Raw genomic sequence first — 25,215 nt, forward strand, 5'->3', positions numbered from 1 at the left:
GTTTTATTCGTTTATCCTTTCATGCTTTCAGCGAGTACACGTCAGTCTGTTTGTCATGTTCGTTGCTTGTTTCTCTTTCCCTTCAACTTCCCTCTCCTTCCCGACCCGTTTCCCTCCCTCGCCACGAGCAGAGAGACAATTCCACTCGGACAATTTTCCACGCATGGGCTGCCAGCTTTTTTCGCGACGTCCACGCCTATCTTCCGGCCAACGATTGGGCGGTCGATGCAATTTTATCGTGTGCACGGTGTATTGGGGATAGTTGGGCAATTTTTAACCAACGAGCGTCGCGTCGATTTCGTATCCGATAGACACCGACATGTAGGTAACACTATAGGGCCTAAGGAAAATGCTACTTCTACTTTCGGACGAAGAGACCTTGAAGGTGCGCATCGTGGACATTATTACCACGTTACATAGGATGTAACACAGAGGAGATAGCTTGGGTAGCAAAGGTTCGTCATCGTTGTCGTCATTTTTATCCAAATGAACCGACACCTTCGTGTATCGATTCACTCAAATTTGGTTATAATTCGTTGCCGGAACAAGGTGTGTTTCGGGATTGTGTAATATGACACGAGGTCACAGTTAAAACTTTTGCCGCGGACGAAAATAAGTAGCTAGGGAGCTACTTCGCTGGAAGCTGCAATTATGATATTATGTTTAATGAAAAATTTCTTACAAATGTTCTAATATGGTTATTTTGAAAAACATATATTTGTGGTAACTTATTTTATATATAATATGATTGCCGAGCAAAAAAAAAAAAATAAAAACAACCATATATTTTCAGTTGGACGCACGGACTGTTTATTCAATGGATAAAAAAGTTACGGATATAATTCATGTGTAGGACTCATGCTTACCACACTGGACAATAACACCAGTCATTTCAACTGTCAACGGTAACAGTTGTTCGCATAATTCAGGCAGTCTAACTACCAATGTAACGAAGAACGAAAAAGGAGACTGCTATGATTCTTCGCACAGATTATCATTGTCATTCCCGAGTTCAATGTCCATCCAATGTCGAGTTTCGGCAAAATGTTGCGAAAACGTCTAATAATTTCCAAGCCCATGTTTTCAATGTGTAGCGAACTCGACTAATCTAAATATCGCACGAATAAAACTACCAACGAGCCAACCGATTTTCATCGTCGCGCTGCAACGTCGAGCCGACATTAAAAATAAATTACGCCCGATAACAGATTAGAAGCCACGACGCGGCGCTATTTTGAAAGGCGCGCGACAGAAACGGAGGGGGGAATAACGGGCGTGATGTATTTTTACGCGTCTCGGGGGCCCGTTATACGATTTAATTAAACGAAAAGTGTTCCGCCGCGATGCGTCGCCGCGCTTCGACACCGGTCGATTTTATGCGTCGCGAAAAACGACGCGAAAATAGCAAGGCTCTCCCGTAAATCGTGGTCTATTTAATTAGCTCTTCCAGCGGCGAGCTCTCGGTAAATATTTTGCTTTATCGTTGCGCCCACATGCACCCGTATACTTCGATTATAACACGGAACGGACGTAACGAACGGTGTTTTGACAGTAACACGAATATCGTGGAAACGAACCGTGTCGGTTTGCGAGCCGTTCCGAGCGTAACGCGTCGATGCCCCGGCTCTCGGGTTTTCAATCCTTGGAAAATACGCGCGGTGACGAGCAGCGAAGGGAACGACGAACCACTGCTTTCTTCTTGTACGCATCTGAGGATGAATTGGTCTAATCACGGTTTTAAACAGAGGGACAGGAAGAGAAAAGTACGTGGTATACTATCGGGGTTGACGAGGTGGCGTTACATTTTCGAGGGAATTGTCTCTTCGGGGGTTCGTTTACGATGTTCCTCGCAGGTGTCGTCGGAGGAGGCAACGACGCAAGGCCGGCTCGAAGGTAACTGGCTCGATCGACTGTTACGGTGGGCGATAACGAGAGGAGCGTCCCGGAATCTGAAAGTAACGGTACGCGCAATCGATAAAAAGGAACGCGAAACATCCGTCTCGTCCCTTCTCGTCGTAGACCCCGTGTTTTCCACCCCTCGGCCACGCCAGCGAAGGGTCAATGTCCGATCACGTGGTAAAAAGGGCGAAAAGCGTTTCCCGAAGGGAAAGGAGCTGAGAGCGGGGAAAAAGACCCAGGCACTCCGCGCAGGACCGCCAAAAACGTGCCACCGTCGCCCGGGCCGCGTTGCAACAGGCATCTGTTGCGATAGAAGATGCGATAGATACCTGCTGGCATCCACACTCCTCTCCCCGACACACGTACCACCTCGACTCGGTCCACCGCGCACCCATGCGTCGCGACTCTATCTACGAGCTTGCACTTTCCCACCGAGGATCCCCGAAAACTACCGGACGAGTGTTTCTTTATCCTTAAACCTACGGCGCGTAACCTCGCTCAACAATTGTAACAAGTTTCGTACCCCTGCTCGATGTTTAGCTCGGATATTAACCCTTTGCACTCGAGAGGTGACTCTCAGTTTTCTTTAGGTTTAATTTCTTTGGAACTCGAAGTGTCAATAGAATAATTGTCGTTGAGACAGAGATAAACTGATTCTCAAATCTCAAATTGGAGATCTCGTGTTCGAAGTCGATCTAAGCTTAGCATTCGTGACAATAGAATGCTAAGAAAGCATCTCGAGTTGCTAAAAGATACCAGAAAAAATGGCCTCGAGTGCGAAAGGTTAACACGTGAAAATTTCTACGAAGTTAGGATTTTGTCTCGAGACTGTTGAAGGTTAGATAAGTGAAGATTTGTCGTAGAATGTAATTTTCTTAATCCTGCCAAATTCACAAATCCTATCCAAATTTATTTGCATTGTCGCCTCGCTCTCGGAATTATTTTTTTTTATTTCCTTAATGAAAAGTCCTGTCATTCCGTTTCCGGGTGACGTGACGACGAACGGGTTAATCCACTCGCGAATAGCCAACGAGCTACTTCTTTTTCGAACGATAAAGGAACGACGAGGAAGGCAACGCATTCTCTTACCTCGCCGTTCCCCTTTTCTTCGGAGGGATCCGATGTTCTCCGAAACCAATCTCGGAGATTGTTCATTTTCACCTGAAATCTCTGGAGGCTGACGATCGCCTCGGTGACCAAGTTCCAACGCGAGCTACTTCCAGAATACGACGTCCCGTACGAACCCGTCCCTATTAGCACATTTCGAGCGTCGGTAAGAAATCTATATCGTTTGGTAAAGGAGAGGTTCACGGGGGTAACTAAAGTTCTTCGGTATGTTTCCACCTTCCAAATAGATTTTCCAGTAAATCTTGAAATGGGAATCCAAATCCCTTTGCGAGATATATTCGTTTTATAAAGGTGGAACAAACTTAGCTTAGGAGGAAGATATATTAGACTTCAACGACCTGTTGAGCAAACCTTTTTTAATCCTTCCATCCATGGAAACAAGTTTCGTTTCCCGGCGAGTCTGAGCTTCGAGCGTTCTTCCAAGGGCCAGGATTTCATCTTTGAATATTGTAATGATATTGCTAAACCTTGTAGAAATTAGTGTTTAATTTGCTACGTCGTTACGACTTCATCCGATGGCCTCGAACATTCGGTTGCGCAGTCAGATAAGTACCGCGATGGACTCGACAACGAGGAAAAAAAGACTACCTCCTACCTCTCGCGTAATTAAGGACCGAGAGGGTTGGAGAGCGCGACTCCCCGTGGGACGGGGCACGGAGATCGATCGGGTTCGTCGCGTATAAGCGCAGCCGACCGATGTTACGCACGCTGGACCGTGAACGTGTACTGGTAAACATTGGTGTACCTAGTCTTCGAGGGAGAACGACAACAACGTCTACGACAGAGCTTGGAGGGCTATAGACCGCGGGCCACTTCCGTCTAGGGTCCTGGAGGTACTGACAATTTTCGAATTGTACCAGAAATTGATACTACGCATCTATAGATTACAGACCGTCGAGTCAATGGAATACTTTTGTGTATACCAATTGCAATATTTCAGCCGTTCACTGCGCAAATCGATCGACTCCAATTTTTGAAAAAACCTTAAACTTAGTGTCAAGGCTCTTGGTATAGCCATAACTTTTTATATTTGTAATAACTTTCCCGAATAACAAAGATTAACATCATCGAACGACGAAATTTTGTTGTCCATCGAATAATAAATAATTTATTTCGGAGGCCATTTCATCGTATTTCGCAAGTTTTTGTTCGAGGGAGTTAATCGATTTGTGCAATGAACGGCTAATTTCATACTACCACACCAACAGGACATTTCTAAAAATGAGAACGAGTGTCCTCGCGGAGCCAGGGCCAGCGTGCGAAGAGGGAAGCGCGAAACTCGAAAACGGAGGGGGAACGAAGAAATAGCGATGGGTTCGGTCCTGAACCTACCCTAAATCGAGAAGCACGGGGACACACCCTGGGAGAAAATGGGAAGATGGTTCGGCGGACTGTTGGCTGGGCAACGTAGGATACCGCTATCTTCTCTGGTTCCCGACCCTCTCGTTCCTCTTTCGCCCCCTTTTCGCCGCCGCGTCCACCCTCGACGACTCTCACCCTCGCGCCCTACGCTCGCCGATATCTTATTTCGTCCGCGTCGGCAGGAGTCGCTCGTCCCATCAAAAGACGAGGGATCGCGGAACCTGCAACTCTGGAGATAGGCAAAATTTTGTTCCAACTATAGCTGACGAGCAAAACATCCCAATTCATCCTCGACATTTATTCAAATCGACTGGTAGATTTTTAATGAGGCAGAAATACGAACCTTTATTCCGATGTAACGCCCCGATTGTTTAGAAAATATTCGTCCATTCTGTAAATTAATTATTATTCGCAAAAAATTTCGTTCCATCCGATTCTCCCGGATTTTTGTTCCATTTTTAATTTCACGAGCAGCGATTTAAAAATGCCGTGATTTTATTCGAAAAAAGGGAATCCGTGTCAGGCAACGATGCGTTCCAGACTCCCGGGGCGTGCTCGGGGGGATAACGAGATCCGTATAAACGGTTGTTCATCTTTTATTCGCGATTCGAAATTATTATCCAAGTAAGAATTTCGCCGTTACACGGCGTCGCCGCGGCGAAAGAGGGCACCCCCGCTCGGTGGCAGGTGTGCGGGCCACAATGAAAGACACGCTCCGGAGACGAACGAGGGGGACGAGAAAGTGCCCTGCTCCCTGGAAGCAGAGGAAAGGAGACCTCGCCCTAGCCGTTGGTGGATAAGACGGAGACACGGGTTACGAGCGGCGCGGAGGAGAGAAAGAGAAAGTTTGAGAGAGGGCGAGACGGGGGCCAGCGGGCGAGGGTGGCGGCGAGAAAAGGAGAGCGAACGAGACAGTGAGAGGCGGCAACGCCCATTTTTTGATAAGCTAGTTACTCGCCGGCAGGCTAGCTCTCGCGAAGGGCGAGAGGGTGGCTCGGTCGGCGGAAGGCGGCAAGAGGCGCGGCGGCAGGAGGTTGAGGCCGAGGAGGTGGCGTAGGAGGAGGTGGAGAAAGAAGGGTGGGCACGGCGGGTGTCGGGTTCTACGGAGATCAATAACTGCATAAAAATAAAGTGAGGCTCTGGCCCGCTACCTTTAACCCACCGCCCCTTCCGAGTTCTCCACCTTCACCTTTTCCTCCGCCGCCCAGCCCGCGCCTAGACGCCCGACGGCTTCGCTCTCCTTCCTTCGCTGGCCCCTTCCCCAACCCCCTCCTCTCCTGTCCTGCTCCCGCAACACTCCGATCTCCTACGCAGCAACGTCTTTGCCCTGCCACCCCCCCAAACCCTACCACCCCACCCATCTCCTTGTCCCATCCACCTTTACCTCCGATCCCCGTGCCCTCGCATTCCTCCCCTTCTCCTCGTCCTCCTCTTCCTCTCATCCCCCGTCCTCCTTCCACGTCGCCAGCCGTGCGCCACCGATGAGGATCCGGAGGTTATTGCCTGTATTTTCTTGAGGGATGAATTTTCCGCGAGGACCGCCACGGCTACGGTGGCCGTTGCTATCGCCGACAACGGCCATCCCCCCAACCCCTGTTCCGCCGCCCAGCCGCCAGCCTGGCTCGTTTTCTTTGCCTCCTTTCCCTCCGTCCTTCTGTCCTGTGGAGAGGAGGGCAGCAGCAGGGGCAGCTCGCTTCCGATGTACGCGATACGCCAAGTTTCCGGGGTTGTTCTCCGGGGAACGTCGGACGGGGGCTGATCAATTTCACGATGGAGATGCATCCACGGACGAACGGCGTTGTTCGTGGACGCGCAGATGCTCCGGACACGAGGATGCCTGTACTACGAGCCACGGAAAAAAATAGAAGACGAGGAAGACACGAACAAGAGAGAACGAGTCAGCTACGCGACTTTGCGCCGGACGTCTCCTCGCTATCGTGCACGCGACTCTGCATCGGTGATGCTCCGTCTCACCCAACTGGATCATCATTTCTCTCAACCCCTCTAGTAATTATGACGGCTTTTTGACAAATTTTCCCATCCATCCTCATTTTCAGTCGAACAGTCCTGTTCCAACCCCACCCCATGATTCTAACAACACATTTTCCCACCTCGTGCATGTTGGTAAGTGGGACCTGAGGTCACAGGCACGGTGCCTGATAGCGCCATGGCTAACTATACCCCAGGTGTAACACCTTCTCTCGCATGGCGTACTACTATCACCACTCATTGATAAAAACAAGACTCTGCATCGGGGATGCTCGATTTCCCATCGATTTCTATCGTCGTTCTCAAACGCCGAATTTTTATAAGGATACGTGAAACTTATATCGTGCGTTAAAACAAAAAAAAATAATTGACGCGTTGGAGGGTCGGTCGAAAACAAACGCGTCCAAGGGTTAAAATCTGCGAAAAGGTTCGGGGTCGTTTAGCTTCGGATCCACGTACCGTGGACATTAGCAGCGATTGCGTCGTTAGGAGTAACGGAGGCTCGAACCTTTCGCCGCTTTAATTATCCCTGGCTGGTCGCGTGGCGGGCAATCTCGGCCGGGGATTACTTGAGAACCGTCGAATTTTTCCGGGACGGCTCGCCGAGGCAAGATACATTTTTGAGCGTCGCGAGAACATCGGCCCTCATTAAAAGTCCCTTAACAAAACTCATTAGCGAAATTCGCTTCGGGGAATGGGTTACGACAACGACGACGCTCGTCGACGACGTCGCGTCGTCCTGTAAGTTTGTTCGAAAAGCCAACGGCGCGCGGTGTGTTTTTGTTTTACGAATTGCCAGATGGTAAAAAACCATTGCCACCGTCCGATCCGCGCCTAAACGACCGCCACTCGTGAATTATATAGTACGCGATCGCGAGTTCCCGAGTTGCGCGCTCGTTGCAACTTTGTTCTCCGCTCCCTTCGATGTCTCTCCAGCCGTAGCGTGCTCCACAAAGGGACTGTAAGTACTTGTTGCTCTCGAAATACACGGAATCGTAATTCCCCCTCTCGTCGGCTTTTGTCCCGCTCTTGTCGACCGCGTTCCACGGTTCGCCTCCGCGATTTCGAAAACTCCCCTGGAACGATCGATTTCCGCCCCATCGATCCGTCGATCCTCGATCTCGAATCGATCTCTTCCGTCGATAGACGTAGAATACGCGACGAAACGTTTTTCAGAAAATTATTACGTGGGAGGTGACACGCGTCCGTTGAGGGTTGAATTCAAGTCTCGGCGATGGATCGTTTTTCGTCGGTAGTTGCTTCGGCAGTACGTATACTAAAATTGGAACGATACACAGGAGATTGAGATACGATACAGAAAATCGTGAAGCGTTCCATATTTTTAAGAAAGAGGAGTGCGAAATGACTATTAATATTCGCCCACTTGAATAAAAACATTTTTCGTCGAGCGTGCGTTTGGGGGTAGCGTTTCAGAGGGACAGGAAGCGAACCGGAAGAGGCTCGGCGGAAACTCGCGCGACGCTGTCGTATCGGCTCCTTTCTTCCGGGGGTGGTTTTTTTTCCCCCAGCTACGGCAGGTGCGTAACGCGAGGCGAACGAGGACTCGCGCGTAGACGCATGCGACCTTCCCCTTTTTCGGGTCGGTATCGACCGCGAGGGGGCGGACCACGGTTTTCTTTTACGTAGGAAAGCAATTTCGCAGGCCGCTGCTAGTAATTTAGTGGCGCGAATAAAGGCGCGCGCGGAGAGGAGGCCCCGAAAAGGTGGAGGAGGTAGGTGACCGTGCATCGCGGGCGAATAAGCGCACGCATCCTCCTCGCGGAGCAAAGGGGGTCGCGACGTACCACCCGCCGCCATATTAAGCCGAAGGTATCCCGAGAGCTGCGGTTTATTCCTCCGCTAGTGGATGCCTAAGCGAAATCTGTCACGAATTCTGTGACGGGGACAGCCTCTTCGGAATTAACAGGGCTCGATAGGGTTCGAACGAGAAATGGAAATTGTGCTGCGCGGAATTGCTATCTCGAAAATGTACAAAGCGTATGCAAATAAAGAATTGGTGGATGCGCCTCGACGGGTACAGGAGGGGACAGGTGAAGGGAGATCGAGGAGCGGATAGAAGAGATTAAGAATTGGGAAGCGGAGACGTGTTCCTCCGATCGGATTCAGATATTCGTAGCCGTCGCGAGGCGAGATTGCGTGCTTTAAGAAAAAGACTCTCGATCGCGTCGCGCTTTTTCAGCCTGCTCCGGGTGAACGTCTGGTCTGGGGAGGGTTGTTCGCGCCGAGGGGGATTCGATTTAGTTGATGTTGAGGAGGGAACGCCGAGGGGGGGGGGAATTGATTACCTGGGACAATTGTGTGGCAGGGTATCGCGTGCGCTGCAAGTTGAAATTTCGAGTAGATCGATCGATCCACCATCGAAACGCGTCCCCGTTTCAGCGCGGAACGCCGAAGAGGCCGGAGGATGTCTCTCGAGGAGTCCAGGAGGACGCTCGATAGATTTCGGGGCGGCCAGGTGCGCGCCCAAGGACTCGTAAAAGTAATTTAAATTGGCTACTTTAAAGCGGTACTCGCGTTCTTAATTAACTTCCGCGGAATTAAGTGGACCTAGCGGGAAAGTTAAGAGAAGGATATTTCAGATCACCAGGGATTGCTCGGGCAGTGTCGGTAATTATACCGAAACTCTCGGGGAAAGGGGCGAGGGGACTGCGAGTTTCTACGTTACGGTGCCGATCCAGACACCGCTCGCGCGAAAAATGTAATTAATACAATTCGCCGGACACGCTATTGTTTCCGAAACTCCTACAAACTCTGGACGAGGATGGTTTAATTTTTTTTAAGATCGTAGATTGCTATTATTAACGGAAGATACTCTCGGACTAAAAACACGGTACGTATTCTAATATCGCGCTCCCCATACCCAAGAATAAGGAGTCAAACATGAACACGAATCGTAGGTGCGGAATTAGTCGTGCAGGAAAAGCGGTCGACCGTGGATCCGAAGATCGTGGGTTCGAATCTCCGTGGCTTATTTTTCCTAGGAACTCCTACAGTATTTAATATACAGTCAGTCCCATAAATATTCGTACCCTTTGTGTCTATTGAAGAAGTTTGACCAAATGAATTTTTCATTATAAATATGTATATGAATAAGCTCGTACATTATATTTATTACTAGACTGCGGATCATTATGCGAAATAAAATCTTCGCGAACGTGCCTACAAAAATTGAAACTAAATAGAAATTTCTTTTATTCTGAAAATATTATATGAACTTTACTTTCAATCTTCTTAATATTCTTGCATATTGTTTGCATTTTGTAGTTTCTTGCACATTCAAATTTTCTATAAATGCATAAAGATCCGCAGTCTATTTATTAAATATATTTATATATATATATATATATTTATTATATTTATTTATTATACATCAACATGTTAATGAAAACTTATACTTGGAAACATGAAACCCACCATTTAATTTAAACAAATTTCTTCGATAGACATGGAGGGCATCCATGGGTCTGACTGTAAATTAGAAAAAAAAAGTAAATAAATAAATTTAGAAAAAGACGGATATCGCGGTGAAAATAGTCGCGAAAAGTCGAAGTCGATGAAAACGAGGGTTGCTCTCCGCCGAAAAATGTGTGTCGTCGCGTCGTGGGTATAATCGCGGGAGAAATTTTTCAACCCTCTCCCCGGCGGGACAAGTGGTTCTCGAAAGGGCTAAGAAGGAAAGAGGGGTCTCGACGCCCCTGCGTCTACGTACGCCGCTCGTACATAAATCACGTAGTAGGGGTAGGTCAGTGCGGGTTATCCTCCGAGGGTTGAAAGTTTCAGGGGAGAAGGAGGCGGCCCGCACTGCTCGAGACACGCAAATTTAGGGTGGGTCGTCTCTCCGTGAGCCGCACACGTTTCGCGTGAATTTCTCTGGCTCGTACGCGTCTTTTAGAGACAGGCGAACGACCCCGAGGAAAAAGCTCGCTTCGCCTTTCACCAAAACGCTTCGAAACGAATATTATTTCGTTTCGTGGAAATTCCACCCTATCGATATTACGCATATTTTCGATACATTGGAACTACGTGATAACGAATTATCATATTCGGAAATAGTAAAACTCTCTGAAGCTGGACGTTACAAATTTGTATCGGCAAGCCGAAGATAAATATTACGAAACATGTTTTGAAATATCAACGTTGTAAATATGTTACAGAAACCAGGAATAGAATTCGAAATGACGCGAACTCACGTCAACGGTCGCGTATTTGTTAATTCTACGAAAGAATAACCAAACGAACGGGTTTCCCGATTAAATACAATTTTCCCCTCGCGCTGAACAGCGAATATTTTCTCGTTGAAACGCTACTAGTGTCTCTTGTCAACTTTAAACAGATATCGACCGCGATATTCGCGATTCCGTTTTTGCCCTCGAGCTTGTTTTCCTCGGGGGAAAAATGGGGGAAACTTCGATTTTCGAGATCGCAATCGTTTTTTAACCACCGGTTGTACCGTCACGCAGAACGCTTCCGATTCACGCTGCCGATGAAACTCCGCGATAACTTTCTTCGAACGAAAACGCTTCGCGAAAACGTCCGCGATTTTTGTCGCGCTCGTCGAATTCTAACAAATAATAACATGCCTCTCCCCCTCCCCCTGGTTACATTCGATAACAGCCGTGAAAATAAATTCCCGCAAGGGCGGGGGGGGGGGAGAGTGGGGAACAAAGGGAGAGAGACGAGCGTCGTACGTTGTATGCAATTCGGGCGTAGACATTTGCGAGCGACGAGACAGGGGAGCGTCGAGGGGTGTTGCATTTTTTCTTTTTCGACGCAGGGATATGCACCCCCGCGGCAGCTACGCTGGTTACGGAAGCGATTTGGAGAAACGTGCACCTGTCGTGCGACGCCTGCAATCTGGAAGAGCCAGCCGACTCGCTCCGGATGAGTTCTTGATTGCCGACGAAGAAAAAGACCGTCCCCGGTGCGCGTCGATGCCGCGTAGAAAAAAAAAGGTGTACCGATACAGGTCGTTGAACAACACCCTGCAGAGCCCTAACCCGGAAGCAAAAGCGCCGCGTAGGCATCCGCACGGTTGGATAACAAATCGGCCATGGCTCTAGACAATAAAACTTTTCCTCGACGAACTTTTCTAGTACGCCATTGATAATCCTCTCTTCCTCGCGGTGCCGAGGCGAGGCGGACGCGCGCTTTGTTCCTCGTCGCCTTCGCGTGAAAACGATCGCAACGATTCGATCGGCAGACCGCCTTCGACTTCGAGGGCCTCTAGGAATTCTTCGATCCGCTAGCAAGCATTAGGACACGCAGTCTCGGTTGGAACGAGGCTTAAGGCGGTCGGCAACTTTTTGGGGGGGGAAGAGGAGCGTCGAATTTATCACGAATAAAATCTTTTGCGTTACGAAATATATTTTTTGAAAGAGGAGCCAATGGCTCTTGTATCGAAGGAAAATACAGGGTGTCCCGTACTCGGGTGGTACAAGCGAGTAGGGGGTGACTCTACGTGAAAAATTGAATCGAATGTGTGGAACAAAATTTTGTCATATGACGCTTTATTTTTGAAAAAAAAAAAAAAAATGAGTTTGAAAATTTGTCGAGTACGCGTGTACTTGATTTAGCTTCGGTTCGAATAAGGAGAGCACAGTTTTGGACATCACTTTCAACAATTTATAAATTAGACGAATTCTGGAAATCTGTTCATCGATCCATTGATAACATTTACGAACAAGAACGGCCAGGTGATCTACAATGAAATCCGTCGAGTTGAAGCTAATCCAAGTGCATGCACACTCTCAAATTTGATTTTACATCTTCGATTCACCCCCTACTCGTTTGTACCACCAGTTACGGGACACCCTGTACGACACAAACATAGCGAAAACTGATAGAGAAGAAAACGCTATTCCCGCTTTTACTGTACACTAGCTCTGTATAGTGGAAGTTCGCGTTACTCCTCTTCCGCGTTATTTTTATAGGCCCTTTCTATCAATTCACGGGAGAGGGGGATGGGTCAAATCTTCCAATTTTTTAAAATCATCAGCCTTAACGCGCTCTGGCGTTTGGAACAATACGCTCAGGGGACGGAGAAACCGCTTTTAGGTGGGTCGGGATCGATAGCTGCAAGCCAACGGCCGATGTTTAACATTCGTTTCAACGATTCGTCGCACGCGATACGCGTCCCTGTCCGCAAATTGGCCAAACACCACGATGGTTGGCAAAGAGGGTGCGTCAGAGGGTGAAGGAGAGTTTCCAAGATGACGGGACACGGCCTCCCGCGAGTCTTCGCGAAGATTGGGTCATTTTTGAATCGCTAGTTGTTTTTTTCGTATATTCTCGCGCTTTATTTATCGAAACCGATAAACTGTATCGTTGGTTGTCTTTTGATACATTGTCGACCGGTCACGAGTAAACTTGTGTTTGTACTTGAATTATCTATTTCAATTTATGAAATCCAGGGCGATACAGAATATTGCAAAAGGTTTGCTCACCGTGTTTAGTCGTATCGGATTTTTATTCTCTTTTAACGATAGACTTTTTTGAAGTTTATACAGTTTATCGGAGTTTATTTAAATTGTTTTAGTTTCACATTCGACTACGAAATAATAGCCGGTGACGTGGAATCGGTTCTAAGTAAAATTGCCGGTCAACGGCGTGTTAACGTATCTGGAACTGTAAATGAGAAATTCTGACCGTTGGGTCGCGAGTGACCCGACCTCCCCGAAACGCGGAATCACTCGCCGTCGGACGGTTAAAAGCTGGCAACGCTCGGGAGCCACCCTGGTACGGGGCGGGAGTGTAAATTTTCATTTTTCAAGGCTTTCGAATAGCATCCCCCCCTTTTTCAATACGCTTTTCCCCGATGATGGTCATTGAATCGCTATGTTTCACTTTATTACGCGACGTAAATGCACGCGCATCGACGAGCAACATTTTTTTTTTCCCTTCGGCGTGGCGTAACGGCGCTTCGCTCGTGAATTTTCGTAACGGCACCCTTTGATATCGTTCATTCAACTTTTCCCGATCTCCCCATAAAAAATCCCGGGGCGCAGGGGCGTTTGTAGCCGCCGACATAAACTGTTGCATTAATGGAGACTAGCGGGGGATCCGCGGCGACGACCCCGCGTCGCTGCCGCGATAAATGCCCCTGCGCGTCGGGATCCCCTTGAAACGACTTTGACTTCGAACAAAGATTTACTAAGATTCACCCTAACCTCCATGCACGCCGAGTAGTTTCGTATCAAGCTCGACGCGCGAACAGTTGGCTCGCATAAAATTTTTCAAAACGGAACCTCGAGCGGTTCGATCACTCTTGCTTTGGCGATCCTTGCTGTCCTCTCCGATAACAGTTTCCGTTCTCCGTTTCTCACGTATAGGTATGCGTCACGGGAACCCCATTCCTTCACGCATCGGCGACAACGTCCACGTTCACCGGTCAACTTTTTTCACATTTCTACGAAACGATTACTATCGCTACAATTAGAACTGCTTTTTCCTCCCGGTCGAATACCAGCGACGAAACTAATTACCAAAACACGATCGTTACGCTTTCTTCCTACGTTCTTGTCCTCGCTTTCGATCACTGCTTAGGTCACGCGCAATCCAGACCCGACCACGTGTTTGCTACCCGGTTACTTTGCAAAATTTTAATTTGAAACAACTTGTTCTCTTACTCGCGAAAAGAGAAAGGAATAAAGTACGAGAACACGATGCGGTGCAATAACGCGGGAGAACAAAGTCGAGAATAAAATATAGAAAAGAAAAAAAAAAACGCGGCAAAGTTGGCGGGAATTCCCAAAATAGCAATACGGAGTAAAGTGCCCCGCTGCCGTTGGTGTCGCGAGGCCTTGGTGGCACCCGGAACGTTCTCTGCGTCGTCGTGAAAAAATTAGTCGGAACGATGAAAGATTAACGGGTAGGTCCGGCTCACCTGACGTTCCTCCTCTCGTCGAGTCGTTATCCTGGGACAGGAACCCCAAGGATCGGGTGGGTGGCCCGGTGAAAAAAGCTCGAGGACGAGAGGGAGGAAGGACGGAGAGGGAGGGAGAGGCGGAGGGCGAAGTGGAAGAAGGAAAGACGAAGAGACGGGAAGAAAAAGGGAGAAGAAGGGCGACGCGGTGCGGCGCGGCGGGGGCGGGCAGAGAAGCGAGGAGACAGAGGGACGGTTCTGAAAGGGGGTTGCAATGCGAGTGCAATACTTTTCCGTGAGACGGCACCAGTGTCGTCGGCCCTGAGGGGTGGGTTCGGGCTGGACTGGGGGTGTGCGTGGGGTCAACGACCGCAGTTGGGGTGGCTTCCCCCTACCTGCCACCCCCGCACACCTACTCCCCTCCCTCCCAACGAGTTCCTCTTCCTCCAGCCCCCCTTCTCTTCCTCCTTCTACACTCCCCTACGCGCTGTACGCCAGGCCACGTTGCGGTAGGCGGAGGTTGGGGCAGGTTAGGCTTAGCTTAGGGTTCAATATCGGGGAAAACACGGGCTTTTATTTGATCGCTCGCTACGTTTCTCTCTCTGCCCTCTTCTGCCTTCGTCCGACGGAGAACGACGCAAAGAAAGAGCCCCGCGCACGACAAAGATCGCGTTACAGATGAAGGGAGATGTTTATCGAGAGAAAGAGCAAGCGATATACGCATTGCACGCATTGGTTCCGTATTTCTATGATCCTCTGAATACACCGTGGCCAGAAAGGGGGTTGCATTTACCTCGACCGCCGCGGCACGCGGCAAAAGGTTCGCATAATTCATTGGAAAATTTCAAATTCGGTTTTATTGCCAACCTGGTCGAGTTGTCTTTCCAGAGCGCGCGCCCTTTCCCTTTCACCGAAGAGGGTTTATTCTTCGAGAGGTTGCGCGTCTGTGAGGTAAATAAATTCAAACGGAAATCGCGGTTACTCGTGCTTCCTTGTGGTTTACGGGATTGAAGCGCGCTTTACGAGCCGAGATCGCTGCCTACGCGGTACGCGAGGGTTCGGGATCGCATCCAGGGTGGATTCATCATTCCGTCGCCCCATTTTGAATCGGAGACGAGCGATACTCTCCTTTAGATACAAATTTTGAAAAAAAAAAAGAAATAAAAAAAGAAATAAAAATGCGAACAAAAGTTTGATTATTTTATCTCACAAATGTCACGAGTATGATTACTTCGTTTCATTTCTTTCATTGTCTATCGTTCGAGCAAAGTTTCACTCGTCTCTCGTGAATTCAACGTGCTTCTCGTCGAGTGATTTTTCAAAATGTGAAAGAAATTATCGTTCAGACATGATTTTTAGTGCTGTAAAAGATCCGATGGGCTTCGTCTCAGGGAAACGAGGCTTTCACGGACCACTGGCCGCTACAACGTTAATTACTTCCTCTCGAAGCGATCCGTCGTTGCTCGTCTTTCTTTCAAATTGCCGTAATGAAACGTTTAAGGGATCTCGTTTCCACCAACCACTCGATGGCCGGTCTGTTTGTAACGAGCCTCGATCGATCGGCTCCAGAATTATTTATTAAGGGTCGAGTTAAGAAAGGCGATTTCCTTCCAACAAATACGTCTCGTACTTTTACATACTTCCATAGAACAAAAATTAGAAATTCGATACCGGGTAAGACTTGGGACATATACAGTCAGTCCTATAAATATTCGTGTCCGCTATGTCTATTGAAGAAGTTTAACTAAATTAAATAATAGTTCGATATTATCAAATGAATTTTTCAGTACAAATACGTTTATGAATAAGCTTATACATGTATATATTTATTATACAGATTATATATATATATTTATACAAACGTATACTTGGAAATAAATGTCTTCGATAGACAAAGAGGTTATTTATGGGGCTGCCATGAGTTTTCAAGTTAAACTTGTTAATCCTTTTGCAGTTAATTTAAATTAATCACGTTTGACTGGTTGTTCCTTGATAAAGTTGAATATAAGAAGCTGTAAAGCTTGCTTGGATGTAGGAACAATAGACAATTTGGTAATGTCACTATTGAAAATGAAAAGAGGCGACGCCAATGAGATGGAAAGGGTTAGATTACCGAACTCGAGGGTGGCTAGCGCCTGGACTGCACCACGATCTTTGCGTTCGACGTTCCTTGCGTTCCGGTTGCAGGTTTCACGGCGTCGATGGAGAACGACGATCGCAGGCTAGACCCGCGCAAACATCTCTAATTGTCAACGAGTAACAAATGAGCCGCACTCATTGCACGAAACGATTAACTCCATAAAAGAAAAAGTTGAGAATTGTGATCAAAATGGCCTCTGAAATAAATTATTTATTATAACGATGGCCAAACAAATTTTGCAGTTTATTGGTAATAATCGTTATTATTCTGGAAAGTTAACTATAATAACCATATAAGTAAAAAGACTATACCAAGTGCTTTGACACTTAAATTTCAGATTTTTCAAAACGTGGAATCAATCGACTTGCGGGGTGAAAGGTTCAAATATCGAAACGTTGATGGCTCACCCTCCGAGAACTCGGTACTTTTTACCAAAAAAAGAATCGTTATCGAGCTCTTAAATTTAACCCAGACGTAATCCAGCCTTGAGCGTTAATCCTTTCGAACCTGAATTATTTTTTTTTTTGTAATTTTTAGGGTTAACTTGGACTAAAATTAGTATGAAAAAAATAAACAAAAAAGTCCTAATAGTGTACTTTTGAAGGAAAACTGGTCTTTCTTCGTGTGGAAAAATATGGACATTCGTCCTAAACGATAGTATCAGTAATGCATAAGTCTCATTAAATAACGTGTCCTCGATTGTGGACGCCAGGTCTGGAAGGGTTAATACAAGAAAAGGATTCGAGAGCGGCTCCCTCGTGGCACAGTTCTCGACTCTTCCGTTGTTTAACCCCGCGAGTTGTTGCCAATCGCGTTTAAAGTTGCCTTCTCCGGAGGCAAGGGTATTTTTATTAAAAAAGAGAAATCTTCCGGGCAATACGGGCCGAGGTTCAGCCGCAAGATTTCGCCGCGACGCCCAAAGAAGAGCGGAGCAGGATGCGCCTGCTTGGAAACGGAACGAATTAATCGATGTCGAATGATGGGTTCGGTGGGGGCTGGGGTTGGGGGGGCCGAACGAAAAAAAGGAGAGACGGGAGGAGAAGCTCGGCGGTGTCTAAGGGAGAAAGCCAGACGCGGGAAGAAAGAGGAGAAAGCGAGGATGTTAGGCGTGGGAGTGCGCGAGAGGTGACGGGAAAGGGTGAAGGACGCTAAAGGGGCAGACGGATTTGTGGAACAAAGGGGGTGAAAAAGGAGACCGTAGTCAGGGGTAGAACGCTGAGCTGCCAATCAGTCATTAATTAGAAACTACTCGAAAGTTACGCACCCCACGGACAGGGCTGAGGAGGAGAGTTCGGGAATGAAGGATCGGGGTGGAGGTGGGAAACGTCGTCACCTATTTTCGAGGGATTTTCATCAAATTCGGCGCAATTACGAGGGGAATTACGGAGGGAGGAATGGCGACAACGAGGTCAGCCCTATTTTACGCGGATTAGTCGAGAATTTCCCCCAGCAGACGGTTGCGGTAGTTTATTAAGGGGGTCTTCGGGGTCTACGTGGTACGCTTAAAATTCGAACGTTAATTCGCGCACTCCCGTCTCGACCTTTTTCCTGTTTTTCGGCGTTTTCTATTGCAAACCAAAAAAGTATTCGTTCTACGCGTTACTTCTCGGCTACCGAACAGCGAACCGTTTTCATAACCAGGGTTACGCAATTCGCTCCGCAAACGGACAATGAGATTGCGTAACGCCGTTTCATCGATCCTTGTCAATTGTACAGCTTGTTAATAAGGGAAACGCGCTACTCTATATTTCAAATTACAGATGGAACGAAAATACGCTACGAGCTCGTCCTGGAAACTCGCGGGACACGGTCCTCGAGGAACTCGCGGCAACTAAAAACCGACTTATACCGTGGCTCGTAAAGGGTTCTCGCAAGGAGGACTTCCGAAAAGGATACACCGGATCTCGTTCGTCCTCTATCGCTTAATAAACGCCGGAGCGTCCTCGCGAAGACTCGGATACGCCCTGACGCCACCGACGACGTCGGCCGACGCAACAGTTCTAATCTGCTTCCATTTCCGTAATGAAATTCCGTCGCCTTGGATTCCTTTCGTGCGTTTTCCGCGACGTTCCTCGTCGGGCGGGGAAAATTCAAAGGGGACCCGTTCTTGGAAAAAATTCAAACGAATCGCTAAGGGACTCGACGTTTTCCGTGTACCGGGGTAACCCCTCGAGGTTCGCGACGTTGTTCCGCGTTTCAGTCGTGCGAGGGAGGGTGGAGGGCGGGTGAACGCTCAGCATCGAACGCTGATTGGCCAGGGAGAAGTCTTCGAAACGGGACGACGGTTCCTCGATCGCTTTGAGAGGCAATGAACGTCGAGCAATTAAGCGTCGTCGGTAAGGAAAGCAACGAGGGTGGAAAAAGGGGCATGAAAAGTCCGGGCAAACGGTTACAAGTATTCCATCGAAGAACCTCGACGGATCCCCCTGCTTGCTCGCTAGCAGGTATACTAATTATTGGATCAATGTCGACGGAGGGTCGAGGAAGGAGGGAAGGGTTAGGCAGCCGATGGGGTGGAATTCGCGGCGGGGTGGTCGGGGATGAAATTTTAAACGGTGGCTGGGCTCCTCGGACCCTCCTTTTTTTCGAAGACCCCGCGATCGTTGCTAATGGATGCGGTTATCGATTCCACGAGAGGATTCGATGATTCCCTGGTCATCGCGAAGGAACGGTTCATCGAACTTGGATGAAAAGCCTCTTGTTGCCGAATGGAGCTACGCGGGATCTTCCATATAGACGTACAGACCGACCGCGTTAAGTTGCCGTCGAATCAGATTCGCTTCGAGATATACGTATATTTGTTATTGGCCCCGCGGCTCGCATCAAAAGTCCACCGCGTGATAAAGAAAGCCAAAGAAAAATATAAGAGTGACGAGAGCGAGTGACAATTGGAATGCATTGGCGTAACAGTGAAATATTACAGCGAACAATTACTTAATCCTCTATGGGCCCAAATAACTTTCAGATCACGTGCTAATACGTCGACATTTTACCCACTAATTTTAGTTTTTCCAAAGAGAGTCAAAGAGGAATATGTGAGTGACGAGAATATTGCTTCACACATTTACGATCGATAGATATTTTACGATTCTAATACCGAGTACTCTTTTTTTTTTCATTGATAGAAATTTTTGGATCTAGCTCTCGGATCCAATCAGCAAATTTTATTCTTAATAATGAAATTTCATCATTTACTTTTGTAGATCAGTTGGCTTTTGTCTCTTTAGTCTTCTCGTTGTTGGCGCTTGGTTTACCATCTTGGCTAGTTCGTTGGGACGATTTGTTATTTTATCTTCGGGTACTGACGAAAATAATAAAATTCCGAGCTGGACATCGTAAATTTGTATCGTTAGGACGAAGATAAAAGTTACAAAATATGTAGCGTATACAATTTTCATAAATTTTTCACAAACAGGAACAGAACTTTGTACATCTATTTTAGGATAAACTCGAACGAAAAAGGGAAGAAAAAGAAAGACGTTTCGCTAAGGAAGCAAAGAAGACAACACGAAAGACGAGGCATCGAAGGTAATTAATCCGGATTCGTGAATTTTTCGAGCTCGCAAAACTGACTACCACGGAAAACGTTAGATTCCATAGTTTCCAATTCCACGAGGATTTCAATTCACTGTTTTTTTCAACCTTTTCATTTCGTAATTGGCCATTCACTGCAGCCCGAAAGCGGATCGCTGCTTTCGTGCATTATCTTGGGCGCGTTCAGTTCGGCCGAGGCAATCAGCTGATTGATCTCGTTCGGCTGGTACCAGAGACTGGCGAAATTCTCATTTAGAGAAAAAATTTCAAGCAACGAATAATAAAATAAACGACACGATGCAATTTCGGCTAACGAGCTGTGCTAGGTCATTCTCGGGTACAATGCGATTTATTTACGACTAATTACGGTGGGATGTATCGATTGCGAGGGTAAAAGTACAGAAAAGTGAAGTGAAAGTTGAAGAACAATCTAAAGGCTAAAGGGTTAAATACATCGAAGGAAACTAGTTTAGGCGCGATCTCGCAGCCGATAGGCTCTCGGGAAAAGCTGCGTGCTAGATGAAATTGGGACCAGCAGAGTCGATGAGTCCGTGAGTTTTTGCTGTCTCGCGTGGCTCGCTCGTTTATACCCAACTACTTTCAGAATCAGACCGAAACACCCGGAGGCGGTGCAATCGCTAGTTCGGTGCAACCTAAATTCGCAGAGGAAAAACGAAAATCGCATCGCGATTCCATCCGAAATGTCGTGGTAAAAACTAGCGACGTTCTTTACAACAGAAAGCGGACAAGATCGTTCGTAGACGTCCAATTTTCTCGGTTCTTCCGGAAGTTTCGTCTTGGAGTTAGGTGCGAACGGGTAAACGGGAAATTTTTGTCACTGGTTAATAAGACTCGTTAATTGTTCATCCGTCGGAGGGGTCTGCAACGAACGGAACGAGTATCGGTCAGATTGATCAAGGGTCGGAGAATACGGAGGGTGCGATAGAACATTCCGGTTCGATTCATGGAGTTTCTCCTCAACACTCACCCCTGCGCGAGGTCATCGCACCGAACCGACGTACGCTGCTCGCACTTTTTAGCCTTTCGCTAATTACCCGAACCTTCGCAGCATAGACTCATCCGCGATCCCGACCGTATCGAGTAGCTAAGGGGTTGCAAACGCACCTTCGCGATTTCACAAAATCGAAAATACCTTGTTCGTTTGTTGCTCTGCGAGCGAAAAGTTTCGCGCTACCTCTGTTTTTCCAAATGAGCGAGAGCGAAGCGCGCATTTTTACTAAAAATAAAATTATACGAGGCGCCGTCGTATCGAGCGCGGATAACCAGGAAACGCGGTTACTCGAGTCGTCGAGCTGGGAACAAAACTCCCAGGTTCTTCTTTCCCGCTCCAGACTGGTTTCTTCGATTATTAGAACTCCTGTTCGTTTACGCCGCGCGATCTCTTCTTCCCTTCCGCTCTGTTTTCGCGCCGTAGACGCGCAGACGAGGAGCGAAAAATAAGGAAAAGTCTAATCGAGGCGGCGTTTGAGCGCCGACACTTCGATATAAAACGACGACGGAACGCCGCGACGTGAAACGGGAATCGAGGTTGGCACTCGAGAACGGGGGTGCCGTTGGCGGCAATTATTATCGCCACCTAGCAGGTAAGAGGCATCGCCGTCTTGGTGTGTGCCGCTCGGGAAGGCTAATTGCCAGTAACGAAGAGAGAGAGAGAGAAAGAGAGAGAGAGAGAGAGAGAGGGACTACCGTGATCCTACGAAACAGCCGGCAGCTGGATCACCAGCGAGCTTTGACGAGTCTAATCGCTCGTGTAACGAACTGGACCGTACGATCGCAAATTGCCCGTTTGCTCTTGGGGCTTGTTTGTACTCCGCGGAGACACTCGAACGTTATTCCCGATACCGCGGGTGCATAAAGATTCCACTTCTATACTCGATATACCGGAAATGAAGTCTTCTTTCCCCGTTTCGCGCCGGCTATGGGAGTCCTCGAATCATTTTTTAAGAGGACGAGTGGCACAGATTTTTGGCTTAGGAGGACTACTCTTCTGTTAACCCTTTACTTACTGGTGGGACTTATAAGTCCCGTTTTCTCATGCTACTGCATTAATTTAAACGCTTTGAAACCTATCGTGACTTTCAAGTCTACTTCTATTAAGTTCGTTTTTGAATTGTTGGATAGCAGCACAAGCTTTTCTTTTGTAAGCTTGTCAGAGACAACTGTATAAGATGATACAAGACCAAAATGCCCTAGTTTGCAGTACCACCAATTTGAACACAATCGCCGCGACGGTGTCAATGGAACGCCAAAGGTTTAAGCTGCGCTGTAGGTCAAACCTGCGCGCGTATTACGCGAATGGAGCGATTTCGAAACGAAATTTCAGCGAGACCCGAGACTCGGTCGCAAGATCTTTTCAACGAGGAACTCCAACGTTATTCTATTTCCTGTTTCGAGTCCTCCCTGCTCGAGGGAGATTTTCCTCCCTCTCCATTCCTCTCCCAACGCGGGCTCTCTCTCTCTCTCTCTCTCTCTCTCTCTCTCTCTCTTTCTCTCTCTCTACGGTTCTGTCTCCGGGTAAGGTCTCTCGCGAGCGCAGCCTGCTGTGAAATTGAAAAATTTTCGCGCGTTTTGCGGGCCTCCTGCAGACGAGTCACCCGGTGTGCACGCAGACTGGCTGGATTACCGGCTAGGCTTTGAGACCCACCAAACAGACCGGAAAATATGCAGGCTGCATAATTCAGCACGCTCGTACACGTGCATGTGCGTAGACGAGATACGCGCGCGCAACGCCTGCGACCGCCGCAAAAATTTTGCCCGCGTATCGCGTTCGAACAATATCTCCCACCGCGTTTGCGTCGTTCCTTTTTATTCGGGTCTTCCTACTTCGCGCTCCATATATCCGCCAAGGATCACCGATCGATACGTCGCTGCGGCTCTCGCCCGTCGGAATCGGACGCGCTGGAAAGATAATCGAACCACGAATTTCTATAATCGAAATCGAGTTGTTATTTATTGGTCTCGGTGACTTTTCAAGCGGCCATTTCGGTGTGCGATTAGGAGACGCATCTTTCTTGTTATAATGTTCGTGAAATCGTATGAACGGAATAAAATTAAAAAGAGTCGCGTTAAGTTTTGAATCTTCCTAATCTTCCTAATGCAGGAAAAGTAGTGTTTATTAGTCTCGGCGACTTTTCTTACCCGTCTTGATATGTGGGTAAGAAACGCATCTCTCTTGTTACAGCCTTCGTGGAATCATATCAACGCAATAAAATCAAGAAGGGATAATGTCGAATCGTCGATAGCACAAATGATTAATGTCGCAGGAAAAGTTGTTATTTCAATTTAAGTTTCGAAACTTTTGGGACAAACCGTGTGCGCGGAGACTCCTGGAAGCAGCCATCCGTGGCAGCGTTCGGTCCGTTCATTTTTACGTCGTCACGCGAGGAAAGTTCGTCGCATCGGTCGCGCGCTCCCTTTTTGTAATTGCAAACGGACGAACTTTATATTTTATGGCGATACAGCTGCCGGCGACCGCAACGTGTCCGTTCGAGGGGAGAACGGCAAAAATTGTACGCGCTTCGCCCTTCGAGAGGGTCACCGCTGCCCTCGACGAAAATACTCCGTTTTCATGAAATTTCACGATCCTGTTTACGAGATTCTTGAAAATTAACACTATCAATTTCAGTCTCTGTTACGTTAAACAACATTTTCAGCCTCCTGCTTCGGTTCTCACGCTTTCCAAGTTCTTCGAATGGATTTCTTAAAGCAGAGGCTGACATTCGAGGCTTGTTTTACATTTTAGAAAAGCATTCGTTGAATTTTGATAAAACCTGACATCGAATTTAAAATTTTGCATCGGGAGCGCACGATAGTGGAGGAGGTGGCATGATTTTCGCGGATCCCTGAAATCGTGACGTCGTTTCCGTGGAATTCCGAGCGGGCGTCCAGCATCGTCCGTCGAAACCGAGCTGGCTTCTCACCGATTCTGTTTTCAGGCAGTGCGAAATCGATCGGGAGCAACAAGTATCTCGGCTCCTTCGGGCGAAAATACGAAAACCAAGGAAATACGACCGGGAACAGCCACGGTAAACTCTCGAATCGAAAACTTCCGTCTCTTGGAAAGTAGCTGGCGATAATTTCAAGGATTGCCGAAACTGCTGCATTTATAATGAGAACTTCTTCGTTGTTCTCCGAACTAAGTACTTTTGCGAAAGATGTCTACTTTTTAAGGACGAGCTTCAAATTTGTCGCTACGACAACGCGAATTGTACTTTGATGCTTGAAAGAGAGGAAACACTCGAGCGCAAAGGGTCAATGCAACGGCGTTTCATCTCGAATTAGCTTCGTTAAGAGATACGCCGAATTTCTTCGGCGACGTTGGGAAGGGTCAGGGCTCGCGTTTACTCGCTGGACGATATTTTCAGACTGGACAGTAGACGCGCAAATGTTTGGCGCTGCCGGTCGTCCAGACGCGGTTACAGGTCACTCACCGAATATAAGTAAACCGCCAGTCGCGACCAACGCTCGAGTCGAGCGAGCAACTCGTTTCGCCTCGCGCTCATCAAACCTCGCCAAAATTCTTTCGCTTAGTTGCGTTTCGACTTGCAATTTGTTCGTCCAAAAATGGAGTCTAAGTCGTACCATTACATTATGCTTCACGTTGGTTGAGCACAGGCTTATTCGAGTAACCGTCCGTCGCGGTAGGTTAAAAACTGCAACCAAGTTGCACCTCGTCTCTTTACACGCTCTGTATTCCTTAATGTATGTTTATCTAAAATATACACGCAATAGCGCAGACTTTGCGCAACAAAGGCGTTAAATAGAAACGAGTAAAGATAGAAAACGAAACGAACGCTGTTGATAAATTCCTTATAGCCCATAAAGTCGAGTACTCGACGCATCAACGCGCTTTCAGAGCGTTCGTTATCCAGCCGAGGTCTTATCGACCAGTGTTTCCAAAACTGATACGCGTCGTTTTCGAAAGTCTTCGAACGCGAAAGAAAACATTTTTCGCGGTTGAAACGAGCACGCCGGAAACGTCACCCGCTCGATTCCGACACAGGATACGCGCGTACACGAAGAGGAGGAACGGAAAAAAAAAAAAAAAAGAAAAACGGGATCCGACCGCGTGCAAACCACTCATCGCCGACCATACTTAACGATAAAAGTGTACCGCGTCAATGACCTTGCGTACACACATGCGTGCGGGCTAAAAGTGCAGGCGGCGAATAAAGCGCGTTTCCATGGCGTGGAAAGCGTCGAATTTCAACCGGTCGTTCCTCCTTCGCGTCACGCTCGTCGAATTACGGATTCCTGGTTC

At 47.8% G+C, this 25,215-nt stretch overlaps 1 long non-coding RNA gene across 4 annotated transcripts in view; it reads right to left on the reverse strand.

The window, feature by feature from the left end:
* The window catches only part of LOC128891509 (uncharacterized), a 152,391-nt gene that overhangs the window by 10,260 nt on the left and 116,916 nt on the right, over positions 1-25,215 (reverse strand). For 2 of the 4 annotated variants that reach the window (XR_008460845.1, XR_008460846.1), the window contains one exon: positions 296-1,949. The exons of 1 other annotated variant lie outside the window; for it this stretch is intronic. This is a non-coding gene — a long non-coding RNA (uncharacterized LOC128891509). Of the gene's footprint in view, positions 1-295; positions 1,950-18,906; positions 19,702-25,215 lie in introns of those variants that run through there. One more of the 4 variants, XR_008460843.1, reaches the window with a different exon arrangement.

This window comes from Hylaeus anthracinus, unplaced genomic scaffold, assembly GCF_026225885.1.
Source record: "Hylaeus anthracinus isolate JK02 unplaced genomic scaffold, UHH_iyHylAnth1.0_haploid 0, whole genome shotgun sequence".
Lineage (NCBI taxonomy): Eukaryota > Metazoa > Arthropoda > Insecta > Hymenoptera > Colletidae > Hylaeus > Hylaeus anthracinus.